The following is a 12,096-nucleotide window of genomic DNA, read 5'->3' as shown; positions in this document are numbered from 1 at the left end:
CACAAAATGGGAAGGATAAGATGCAAGAAATGAACGTTTAGGAATAGGTTATCTCCGGTTATCCACTGGCATTATCAACAAACAAAAACAAACAGACAAACAAAAAGCACTGCCTCTCCCAGAATGGTGACAAATCTTCCTTTCAGAAGTCAGACATCAACTCTCATTTCAGTGTGGCAGGAGTGGCTCCCACATACTGACAAGAGAGCCACTTATGCTATTTCTACAGCATTCCTTCATGTGGGCCAGTAAGGATCTGAACCGGTGCCAGAATTCAAGATGAATCTGAAGGACACTTGTCAGCATCGTACTATCCTCAAGTGCATTTCTCTGTTCTAAGATTAACCCTTTGTCTTTTCATGGAGGATACATTATTCTTACACAAGCTGGCTGCTCTGCAAGGAATCACTGGAAAGAAACAAACAGAAAGAACAGTACAAACAGAACAACTTGAACAAATATTTTTTTTTTCTTCTTTAAAGAATTCCAAAGGATCAAAAAAAGGACTAAATCGCTTTGCAGATGGTCTCAATATTCAAATAATAATTTCTGAATAAGTTCTCTTACTGCTAATTATACTTCAGCTAATTTCTTGTATTTCTTCTTCAGCAAGAGAAAATAAGATTGTTTCACTTTCAGTTTCTCACTCACAAGCTTACTCAGAACCAAGCACCAGAAGAGACTTTTTCCATTATGTTATAGCACAAGTAACGTACGGAAGACATAGATGGATTTGTCTTGCTTGAAAAAGAAATATCAGAAACTGCATTTTTAACAGGCAAAATGAAGTGCAAAGAAGTCTTACTTATACAACCAGATAATTAGTAATTTAATTTTTTTTTTTTTAATTAAGAATCTGTATAGCAGAATTTGGGAGAACATACCACAGCTTTACAAGACTACCACACACAGGCAGTACAAGAAGAATGCATCCTTTGACTCTTAAAAATTAGTCAGGAAAAACACATTAACTAAAACAGCTGAAAAAAAGGTTCTATTACATATTTGAATGAGAAAGAAATTCAACAGTTTTATAATTTATCAAGCCTTCAACAATAAGTTCAGCAAGAAATCCCAACAGACTAACTAAAATAAGAACATAATATTTTACTTGCACTATTGGGACAAATTCTAGGTTCAACTGGTCATGACCATAAACACAGTGCTCTTGCTGAGCCTGCAGGGAGCCTGGGAGGGACTGGATGATGGGGTCAGATGGGGCATCAGAGGGGCCTTCTGACCTCAGCTAGTTCATGATTCTGTCCCATGAATCAGAAATGCAGATATTCCTTTATCCTCAACAGCAGGATGGCTACGGGCTGTTCTCTTTTCCTGCTGACACGTTCATCACAGGACAAGGTGTGTGTCTTCTACATTCTCCAGAAACTTATGCTACATAATCAGGACGGCATCTATTCTAACAAATCCTCACATAGGTGGCCAGAAGAACTGGAGAATCTTGTGAGTGTGGGTGTCACACTCCAACTGTATCAGGACAACTGTGTAGAATGCAAATACCGTATTCCTACTGAGGGAAAAACCTAGGTGTCAAAATAAACAATCACATGGAAAAACAACCTCATCTCTTACAATCAGACACAAGTAAGTTTCCAGAATGCCTGAAGGGATCACCCTTTGTTCTCAATAGTCTCTCAAAAAAAAGGAGAGCCTTAATTCTACAAAGAGGAATTCTATTCCAGAAAGATAAAAGAATATGCTAGCCCAAGAACTCTGGTTCTTAAGAGCCAAAGACACTTATAGCAAAATCCATCAGTCCTCACTTTTAATCTACAAGTCTATAAACTTGAATCTTCACAGGTGCTTCCTCTTGAGTCTTTTTTAGGATGAGCTATGGGTTCAAAGGAAACACCTGCACAGTTTAGCTTAATATGATACACTCTTTAGACTACATGGAGAAGTGGAGTTATAAACGTCAGGTTTGATCTACTCGTTATTACTTAAAGATGTAGCTAAATAAATATTTTTCAATTAAGAAAGACTACTGCATATGCAGAATCTACCAGAATAAAACTTTAGAGCCTTTTTATCAGTACTTCAACAAACATAAGACAAGCAAACCTACTGCCAAACAATTTTCAACCCTTTCCAGAGGAATCTAATTTTCCCTCTGGAAACCTACAGATCTCCAAGACAAAAGATTTCATAACTATGCCATACGTTAATTACTAGAACCTCAGTAATTTCTATTTAAATCTTCATAAACTAATGATAATTTGTCAACTTAAAACCGAGAAAACCCACAATTTATCTGCAGCACTGCCAGAAAGAACATTACTGAAAGCACACACAAAGGCCCGCACAGGCTAAGAACAGATGAACTGCCAACATCTACTCACAGTCCTTCAGCGATAGCAGGATTCAGGACAGGTAAAGCAGGTAGCTGGAGTGCTGCCACCCATAAGAAGAATCTAAAGCAGTACATGCTGGACAGAGAGCAATCTTGGCTTACTCATGGATTCCCAACTGGATAACCGAGATTTTTGTCCTGGCTAAATTGTGAAGACATGCAACATATTCGACAGGCTTTATTGCCACCTCTTGGCCATCGCCAAATCTCACAAAAATAACAACAAAATCATCTGTCAGCTCCTTTACAGAAATATTCTTTCTTTGGGAGGAAAGAGATAGCGAGGGAACAGATGGAGTGGAAACAGAGAACAAGCACAATACTGTTTGCAGACAAGTATAACTATTTAGGGCTATAAAACTACAGTGAGTACTGCAGTTAACTTTCATTGAAGTTTTACTGTGTCATCTGGAGAATCAAAGGGACTGGAAAGCAAAGAACCAGTTATTTTCAAGACAAAAACCATGATTTTTCAAAATTTGCTCTAAAAAGGTGAAAGGGGTGTCAAGACACCTGTTTCTTCTTGAAGTCAAAAGATGAACAGATTAGCATTACCCACACATGAAAGAGAATAACACTAAATGAAAGGCCCATTTTCCCTGCATTATTAGGCTAGTAATAAGAACCTAGATTAGTGGGTCGCTGAAGAGTACAGAGCACCACAGAAAGTTGGTTTCTCTCAGTTATTGCTTGTTGCACACAAAATTGAAGAAAAACAAGAGGAAGACATTTCCATACACCAGCTAAGAAAGTTACCTGGCCAACAGATTTCAAAAGGTTTGATAGCCAGATACCCCTTAACTAGGACTAATGCAAAAGTCTTGGAAAGAGAAGGGAAACCATAGGAAATGTCTTTACACACAACCTCATTTCCTCTGTCATCAAACAATGGAACTTTTTAAGATCTACCACAGAACACCTGGAAATGTGTAAGTTATTTGGGGTTTGTTGCACTCAATACATTCTGAAGCCCAAAGAGGAGGGGGACAAGTGCTTTCTTTCTACCTCAGATGCTTTCCAGCCTCACAAATGTAAGACATAAGGCAAGGAAAGAGCTGTTCCAATACTCTCTATCTCCAGTAAGCGACTCATGGGTAGAAAGCAGATGACAGGACCAAAGAAGAAAATGTATGAAGTTTTCCTCCTCAAAGTGCATTTTTAGGTTTTGCCTCTAATACAGCCCATAATTCTGTCTCTAATGCTGCTAATGGTTTTTCTTAACATAAACCAGTGTGAAATCAATCCTCTTGTGACATTATCACTACCTAGAGCACTCTCTGTAGAAGCCATGAAACTGACGAGCATTTATTCATTTGTTGCTTGCGAAACATAAAAGCAGTTGCAGCAGACATAAGGATGCTTCATCAGATCCTGGGAAATAATCTAAAATAAACTAAGGCAAATTTGTACTCTCAAGGGCTTCATGTCTCTACATGAATATTTAGTCTTTAAGCAAGGTGGCAATAAAGGACCTCAACTGCCTCCGTAAGCCTATAGAAGAACTTAAGACATTTCTAGGTTCTGGAATAATAATGAACTTACAAGGAAAAAACCTAAAGATGTTAGCAAAGCTCTGACTTTTGTTATTCTGTTAATAAAGTCATTCAGCGTAATAACACGAAATGCAAGACTGAGTTTGTGCTAATATTTATTTCATACCATCTGTCAGTAGAGTCTAATGATGTAGTCAAAAAATAGTTTGATTTGGAGACTAAATGACCAATCAACATTTATAATACTCCATCTGCAATAAACCACAGAAAAGAAGAAACACCAGTCATGCCCAGCCCATCACTTTGTAAGATAAGATCCAAAAAATTGTCAAAAGTAGGTTGTTCTGAGTGCGTATATTATCAGTGTGGTAGCAGGTTAATCATTACATATTTTGAGATCAATAGTTTTTTCCAGTTTTAAAGAGGACCAACTGCACTAATCTCTTAGGCAACTTCATCAGCCTAAGATTGTCTAAACATGGTAAATCAGTTCAATACAATTTGTTTTCCGGCCTGAGGAAGAAGTTGTAGCTCAGTCATTTCTAGGTGCCTATATTTCCACTAAAAAGAATATCCAGCACCTTTTACCTAGTTAAGTTAAAGCTGCAACAGCTTATGGAGTTTCTAACAATTTAAACAGACATCTAAGGGTACAGAGAAACAGTGTTTTGAGAATAACTGGTGACCACTGATTTATAAACATAGATATCCAAGTTTCAGTGCATGCTTTTAATCCTGTGTTGAGTGGTAACATAGCAGTACTTCCTGCAACAAATGCCAAGAAAACACAGAAGCTTCACAAAAGCTCGCTCATTAAAAGGCCCTTTCCTCTAAGAACTCACCTATTGTGCAAGCCTGTTGGAAGAAACTGCACAGAGACTTCAGTTTGTGGCATGGGGCTTGCTTTCTTACACAATATGTGTCCTAAGCTTTAATGTCTGTAGCATTCTGAGTTCACAAACGATTTTGAATAATCCTCTGGGTGGGAGAAGAACACACAAAGAGATGGCAACAGAAAGTCAGAAATATTTATATTTGAAAGACTGAGCTGTCATCTTTGTGAAAGAACCAAAGGCTCTCTGATCAACTGCCCACACTCAGTGATTACTACAGAAAAGCCAGGAAATCAGAAAAGGGACTCATACACCACACACTGAAATACTGAAATTGCCACAAGAAAGCCATCATGGTCCTCTGAGTGCCAGGAAAAACATTGGTACTCCTTGACATTTTAGCTTGCATGACACATGCAGAAAAGTAAAACAGTTAAAGGGGAGGTAGAGTGTAAAAAGATACAGTCAATGGGTTTACTGTTATCTTCCCAAAGAAATAATCTGCTGTACCTCAAACCCTACATTTTTATTTGAACAGACCATTTCTCAAGCTTGCACAGAAACCTACTAAATTCACAGAGAGTGAGATTAAGGTCCCCAGCTGATCAAGTCACAAGGTCAGCAGGAAGTCTGAATTTCCATCGTAAAGAATGAAGAAAAGCAAGAGACACCCAACACCTGCACAAACCTCAAATAGTAAGAACAGTTTAAATACCTTGACATCTCAGATAATGCTGAAGATCTGTTACTCCAAGGACTTTTACCCAACAAAAGACAGCAAAGAATTACGGCAGAAGAAAGCAAGCACAGGTTCCCTGCAACTATACAGCACCTGCACAGCAGCTCACCATGTCCCTACCTACAGTAACCAAGACTTGAGGACAACCAAGCTACTATCAACTTGTATATTGAAAAACACCCACACCCTTGCTGTTTCCAAATTAGAGAGAAGGAAGTTCCCCCAACCTCCAAATCATGGCTTGTCAATAAACATGAATTATTTTAATAATAGTTACTGATTTCTTATAGACATGCTGATCTCACCCTTTCCTAGCATTCCAAGATTAGACAATTTTTTCCTGGAACATGAGTACATTTGGACTGCTCCACATTTGTACAATAGGTTTCTGCTCCTATCAGCATCATCGTGGACTCACTTTTCTCCATTAAAGATTTGTTTCATCCCATGAGTTACCTTGTAACTCAGAGGCATAAAATTCCCTTTCTTCCATATCAATGGGCCACAGAAGCAAGCCATGGAAAACAGTGACAGTGTCTGAGCAATTTCCACAGGAGCTCTAGCAAATAATACCGACATTAAATAATAACACTGATATTGGAATGTGCTGCTCAGAGAGGTGGTGGAATCAACGACCCTGGAGGTGTTTAAGCAAAGACAAGACACGGCACTCAGTGCCACGGTCTACTCGACATGATAGTGTCTGGTCACAGGTTGGACTCAAAAACCCCGGAGGTCTTTTACAATCTAATTGATTCTGTGAGTCTGCAAAAGATTTATTTTATTTAGGAGTCTGAAGAAAAAAAAAAAAAAATCCTTTAATTTCTTATCTCATACACAGTCTTTAGGGAAAAAAAAAAAAAAAAAAAAAAAAAAAAGACAAAAAAAATCCCCAAGAAACCCTCCACCAAAACAAAAAACCCAACCAAACAAGACTGAATATTACCAACGATACCCCGAGAGTCTGACAGGAACTAGAATGAAGAACCGAGCCTGGCATTCTCTCATTCCTTGCCCTTCCTTTGTTGCCTGCTGTCACCTGTGCAGCGCGAGTTGCCGCGCTTCATCCACATCGGCGGCTGCCTGGCGCGGGCAGGGAAGGCAGGGAACGCGCAACCCTGCCGAGAAGCCAGGCAGCCTCGGCGGGGCCGGCACCGGCGGAGCAGCTCCCAAGGCTGCAGGGAGCAGCCGAAATTCCCGACGCGGAGGCGGGGCGTGTGTATTATGTGCGTGTGTGTCTGTGTGTTATGTGTGCTATGTGTGTGTACACAGCCGTGCCGCGCTCGGCACCCGCGCCCCGCTCGCCCGTGCCGCCTCCCTACCTTCCCCGCACGTTCCCGGCCCTGCCTCCCGCGGGAACCTCCTGCAGCCGGCGGGCCCCTCACGCCGGGCGGCGGGGCAGGGGCCAGGCTCGGCGGACCAGGCGGTGACAGCGGCGGCCATGGCTCCCGCCGCGGCGCTGACGGGCTGACAGCGCGGCCGGACGGAGCCGGGCGGGAGGCGCGGTGCCCGCTGCCCGGGGGGACGCGGCGGCAGCGGTGACACCGCCGGGGCGGGCGCTCCCCGGGCTCAGGGACAAGGGGGCGGCACCCCGCGGGCACCGGGTGGGGCCGGGGGTCCCCGCCGCGCGTCGGGAAGGTGCGCTCCAGTCCTTACCTTCTCCCGGGAGCGCGGCAGCGGGACGCGTCCTCCTCCTGCTCCTCCTGTCTCTGTGGACGGCGCGGCCGCGGGGAAACGGGCAGGGCACCGAGTGCCACCCGCAGCGCCTAGGGGCTGAGGCTCAGCCGCGGCTCCGGGCGCTGGGGCTGCCGCGGATTGCAAACACCCCGCCCGCCCTTCTTTCTCTCTTTCTCTCTCCCTTCCTTCCTTCCTCCTCTCCTTCCCTCCCTCCTTTCCTCTCTCCCTCCCTCCTTTCCTCACACCCCGCGCCGCCGCTCGGCTCCCCCCGCCCCCCTCCACAGCGGCGCTCCCATTGGCCGCGCGCCGCCCACGTGGGTCTCGCGCAGGGCACGGGACGCGGGCGAGCGGTGCCGCTGCCAACGACGGACCGCTCGGGGCGGGGTGGGCACCGCGCCGCTTCTCTCCATTCCCAGTGCCGGCTCCATCCCGAAGGAGACGGGCGCGGACGCCCGCAGGGCGACGGGAAATAAAGGGCTCGCGGGATGCCACAGATGGACGGGGCTGGGACGGGGGAATAGGGCGCGAGGATTGCGCATGCGCGGGGGGGGGTGGTGGTTGCTGGGGGCGGCGGCGCATCCTCTTGGGCTGCGGCCGCTGGAACCTTCTGGAAATGGCGGCGGCGGCGGCCCCGGCTGGTCACGGGGCGAGGTGGCGGACGAGAGCTTTTCCGGTCCCTGCCGCGGGACGAGAGCCGACCTACAACCACCAGCGTGCCCCGTTTTGCCTCGCCCCGTCCTGTCGCTGCCGCCCCCTCCCCGGGGAGGGGTTTTTCCGCCGGTGATGGCGCAGTGAGTTTTAACTACCCGGCGCTGTGCGCATGCGCGGCCCATCCCGTTCTCCTCTATGCTGTTCCATGCCATCCGCCGGGCGCTGGCGGGTACGGAGGGGCTGCGGGTAAAGGCCCTGCAGTTTTTGGGAGAAGCCCCCGGACGCAGGTGCGTGTGTCGCGGTGCCGGAAAGCCCAGGGTGGCCGTTCGCTTTCGCGAAAGGCTGCGGGATACCGATCCCACCGCGCCCGGCGGTCTGGGTAGTGCTGCATCCCTCCCCACCCCCCCACTCAGGCACAGTTCCCATCCGCACGCCGCTGCAGGACAAGACAATTTCTGGGTTTCTAGACTAGTTTTTTGGGGTTCCCTGCTTGCACAAATGAACTAGATGTCATATAAAGACATCTAAGGGGTTATGGAATTGCCTGACTGGGGCTATAGCCCCCGTTGCAGCCTTGGAAACGGGCCATTCATCTGCACTCGTGAACGGTTTTGCATCTGCCTGTAACAGTCGTAGTATGTGGCAGGACTTCAGGAACACACGTCTGGTGCTGTACTCGTGGGTTCTCGAGTAATGCTCTCCAGGTCTCTTCTGGGAGGTGCTAAAGGGCTGCCAGGTATAGTGTTTTGACACGGCAGCTAAACAAAGCCCTTTAGCACATAGTCTTAATTGCCATGGTCACTCTGCTACTGGATTGCATTAGTCTGTTACTGGGTAGAAATTCCTTCCGATTTCCTATCCGTCAGAAAAGAGATTTTTTTTTTTTCAGAATCAAAAGATTACTTTGATTGAGGCCACCTATTGTGTGGACTTGCTGTATATTCCGATCCCAACCCATGATGTACCAGCATGGATAGAGGATGGCATCAAGAATCTCCCATATTCCCATGCTCCACACTTTTCTGTTCAGACAGACTTTTCTCACTTGCTTTCACAATCTTCCTGTACAAATGCTGGTACAGATCATTGGTGTTGTAAAACAACTGCCTTCACTTTCATTTGATTCTGTTAGTTACAATGGTTACTGTCCAGTGGCCACGAACAGCTCTGTCAGCGTGGGTGACCATGTAACAAAGGGAGTTGCCTTCACATTCTTTTGTGTTCGGTTGATGGCAGGTGAGGCTATCTCTAGAAGTGGCAAACCTACTGAATAGCAGACAGCCTGTGAAATGTCATCATAAGTGGAGTAAGAGCAGTTTCCAAAGGCAGAATAATTTTTCTTCTCATGGTATTATACAGGGATCCCCACTGTAAAACATGACACTGTAAAACAGGTGTGGCCTGCATTGTGATACTGCATTTTGATCCTTGTGCATGAGCACCATGGAGTTCCAGGAATTTGGTGTGTTAGGTGTTCACAACCAGCTGCTGAGCTAACAGGGAAGGAGTCCCATGAGCAATACCTGCAGCAGCAGATGTTGAGATCTTAAAATAGTATCTATCAGTAACTGGAAAAAACACTGTTCCTTAAGCCTTTTGTAAGAACTGTTTGGAGTAATGAAAAGCATCAGTCAGTTGACTGCTAGTTGCTACCCCTACATTTGTTTCTTGCCCTTGCTTCCAGCAGCCCCTTCCTTTTACATCTAGCACAGCTGCAAGATGATTTTGTAGCTGCACAGTGTTGGTGTGCATAGGACTTTCCTTGATCTGCCCTCTCTTGAGGCAGTCTTTTGTTTTTCTTCCCCAGTTTCTTTTACTTCTTTATCTTCCACTTCTAGAGAATATAGTATGTGAATTCTTTAATTTTTCCCTCATTCAAAGAGAGGCAAACAAGACCACTGAAAACACAGAATCAGTTCTGTTGGTGCTGCAGTACCAGTTTCAGGAATGTGTTGACTGGTGCTATAGTTGACTCATTTTTTGCTTAACTCACCACCCAGTACTCTTACAATCCAGGATATTAACCACTTGATTGAAACTGCAGAATTGCAAGTGTTCAGTTATTTGACAGGTTAGTGCTACTGCCTAGAATTAATATTAGTAACGCTCTGCTATTGAAGATAATGAAAAATATGTCCTGTTAATATCTGTTATGAAAAATATCCTACATCTAGTAAAATATACTTTTTTTTTTACTACTATTAAAAGCAAGCACAAGGTATTATCTACAGCTATTCAGAAACAGAAGAAAGAACTTGGATGTATCAATTCTTGCACTATTCTGGAACTCTTTCATAATGATCACCTTGTTAAGTCTCATCACAATCCTGCATAAACTACCATTATGAAAATAATTTATTGTATATAGTAAACAGCTACATGTAACAAATACAGATTATGTATTTCTACTTGAGATGTTTGAAGTGTTCAAATTTCAACAAAACCTGAAATAACGCAAGATGTGAATTTTTCTTAACCATTTAATACAATGATTGCCCAAACTTTTTTGAGAAACCAGGACCATAAAGCCTCATATAATTGATGAATGAAGTGGGTAAAACGAGAGAGAAGAGTCCTAGTTATTTTCTTATTTCTATACATTCATTTTACAGTCCTGTAGCTGCCCTCCGATACTCAGTTTAAAGAGTGATGTATCCCATTTGTGCCATGCAGTAGGGATAATGTAAATTATCCTATTCTAGTCAAGTGATTGGCAGATTCTCACATGTTGCATCAGAATGACTGACAGCTTGTCTGTGGAACATCACTAACAATCTCCAAAATATGGGAGCTGTGGAGGTCCATGTCCTGCTCATGAGACAGACATCAAAATTGTCATGTGCAGATGGAATAAATGGGGGAGAAAAGTGGGATAAGGCTACAAATTCTGTCTGGCTTTAAAAATGGGCGGAGTCTGGCATTCTAGAGCTTTGTGTTTGTATAGTTGGAAGTTTCAAGCTTGGCAGGTCCAAAACTGTGTTCCCCTTCAACACGGTTATGCAATCCCATGAGATTTCACTGCTACATGCAAAACCATGAATAACTGTAGCACAGTATAGTTCCACAATGCATGCGACATCCTCACTTGTATTCAACACATACTTCAAAGGTTAGAATAAGGTAAAGCTGTTTGAACTAGAATACAGCTTTATTGTTAAAATGAAACAAACAGCATAGTCAGACTGGGATACTAAAATGAGTCTCTCCTTGTATCAAGATGTGAGATGCTGTCTGCCTCATTTCACATCTCTAGAGAAGTGCCACATAGTGCCAGATGCCCGGCCTGCTACAAGGCCTGAGGCTATTACAAACATGGAGTGACCTTCCAGAACAGCATTCAGGAACTTAAAGTGACAGATAAGATTTCAATCCATGTACTATTTTCTCCTGGGCACTATGTTCTGTATTACTTTTACACAAGATTTTTTTTTCATGCTTGTTTGGAAACTGCTTCACTCATGAGTTTTATGTATTTTTTTGAATTTTCCATTTGTATGTAATTCAATTATTTCATTTTATAAATATAGTAATATGGAAAAGATAGCAAGTTTCTCATACAAATGGTTTACAGATATATTATGTTCCCAGAATTACCAACAGTAGTATTGCTTTTTTAATGGCACGTGAAGGGAAGTTCACAGAGCCTATTGAAATAAAGGTGATGCATCAACAGACTACACAAGATAGACATTACATAGGTAATCTGTAAAAACAGAATTTAACTTCAAAGAGGGAGAATAGTTTGGTGAAAGATGGTCTGATTAATCAGACTATCAAAACAAACTAAATATAATATAGAATAAAATTATAAATGATACACTTAAGCTTCATCTATCTCATCAATTGTAATAGGAATATAAGTTCCATGGCAGATTTTAGAAGAGACAAACACAATATGGTCTCAGGTAACTGATGTGTCCACACTTGCTAATTTACATGGAAATGTATGTCTGTATAGCTAAAGCATTTGCCCAGTTTTATAAGCTAAGTATTAAGTGTCAGTATGCAGTCAGTTTTTAAAAAATAATCTTCAACTTTTTTATATTGAAAGAAATTCCTCATTTTCACACAGATTAGTTCTTGAAAGTAGCTGGTGCACAGTAGTTCTGTGATTTAAAGATCCAGTGTCAGATATTATTGCACATGTTGAACTGTTCTGGTATATTCTCTTCCCCCAACTCCATACCTTGTCTGTACTAAATAAACTTGCACAGGAAGTTAGTTGGTTTTTCTTGCTATTAATTATTTTAGTAAAATACTACTGCTCTTTGAGGCTTTACATTTTTCCTGATTACGGAATGATATTAAAGAAGAATTAAGCTTAAGAAGAAGCAC

At 43.2% G+C, this 12,096-nt stretch overlaps 1 protein-coding gene across 1 annotated transcript in view; it reads right to left on the bottom strand.

The window, feature by feature from the left end:
* ANKRD12 (ankyrin repeat domain 12) overlaps positions 1-7,292 on the bottom strand; it is a 59,416-nt gene extending 52,124 nt beyond the window's left edge. Inside the window, exon 1 of the mRNA XM_040061828.2 lies at positions 7,090-7,292. The gene's annotated coding sequence lies outside the window, so the exon portion shown is untranslated. The remainder of the gene's footprint in view (positions 1-7,089) is intronic.
* Positions 7,293-12,096: the final 4,804 nt, after the last annotated feature.

The sequence above is a fragment of the Hirundo rustica genome, chromosome 1 (assembly GCF_015227805.2).
Source record: "Hirundo rustica isolate bHirRus1 chromosome 1, bHirRus1.pri.v3, whole genome shotgun sequence".
Classification (NCBI taxonomy): Eukaryota; Metazoa; Chordata; class Aves; order Passeriformes; family Hirundinidae; genus Hirundo; species Hirundo rustica.
This window is presented reverse-complemented; position numbering and strand designations above follow the sequence as displayed.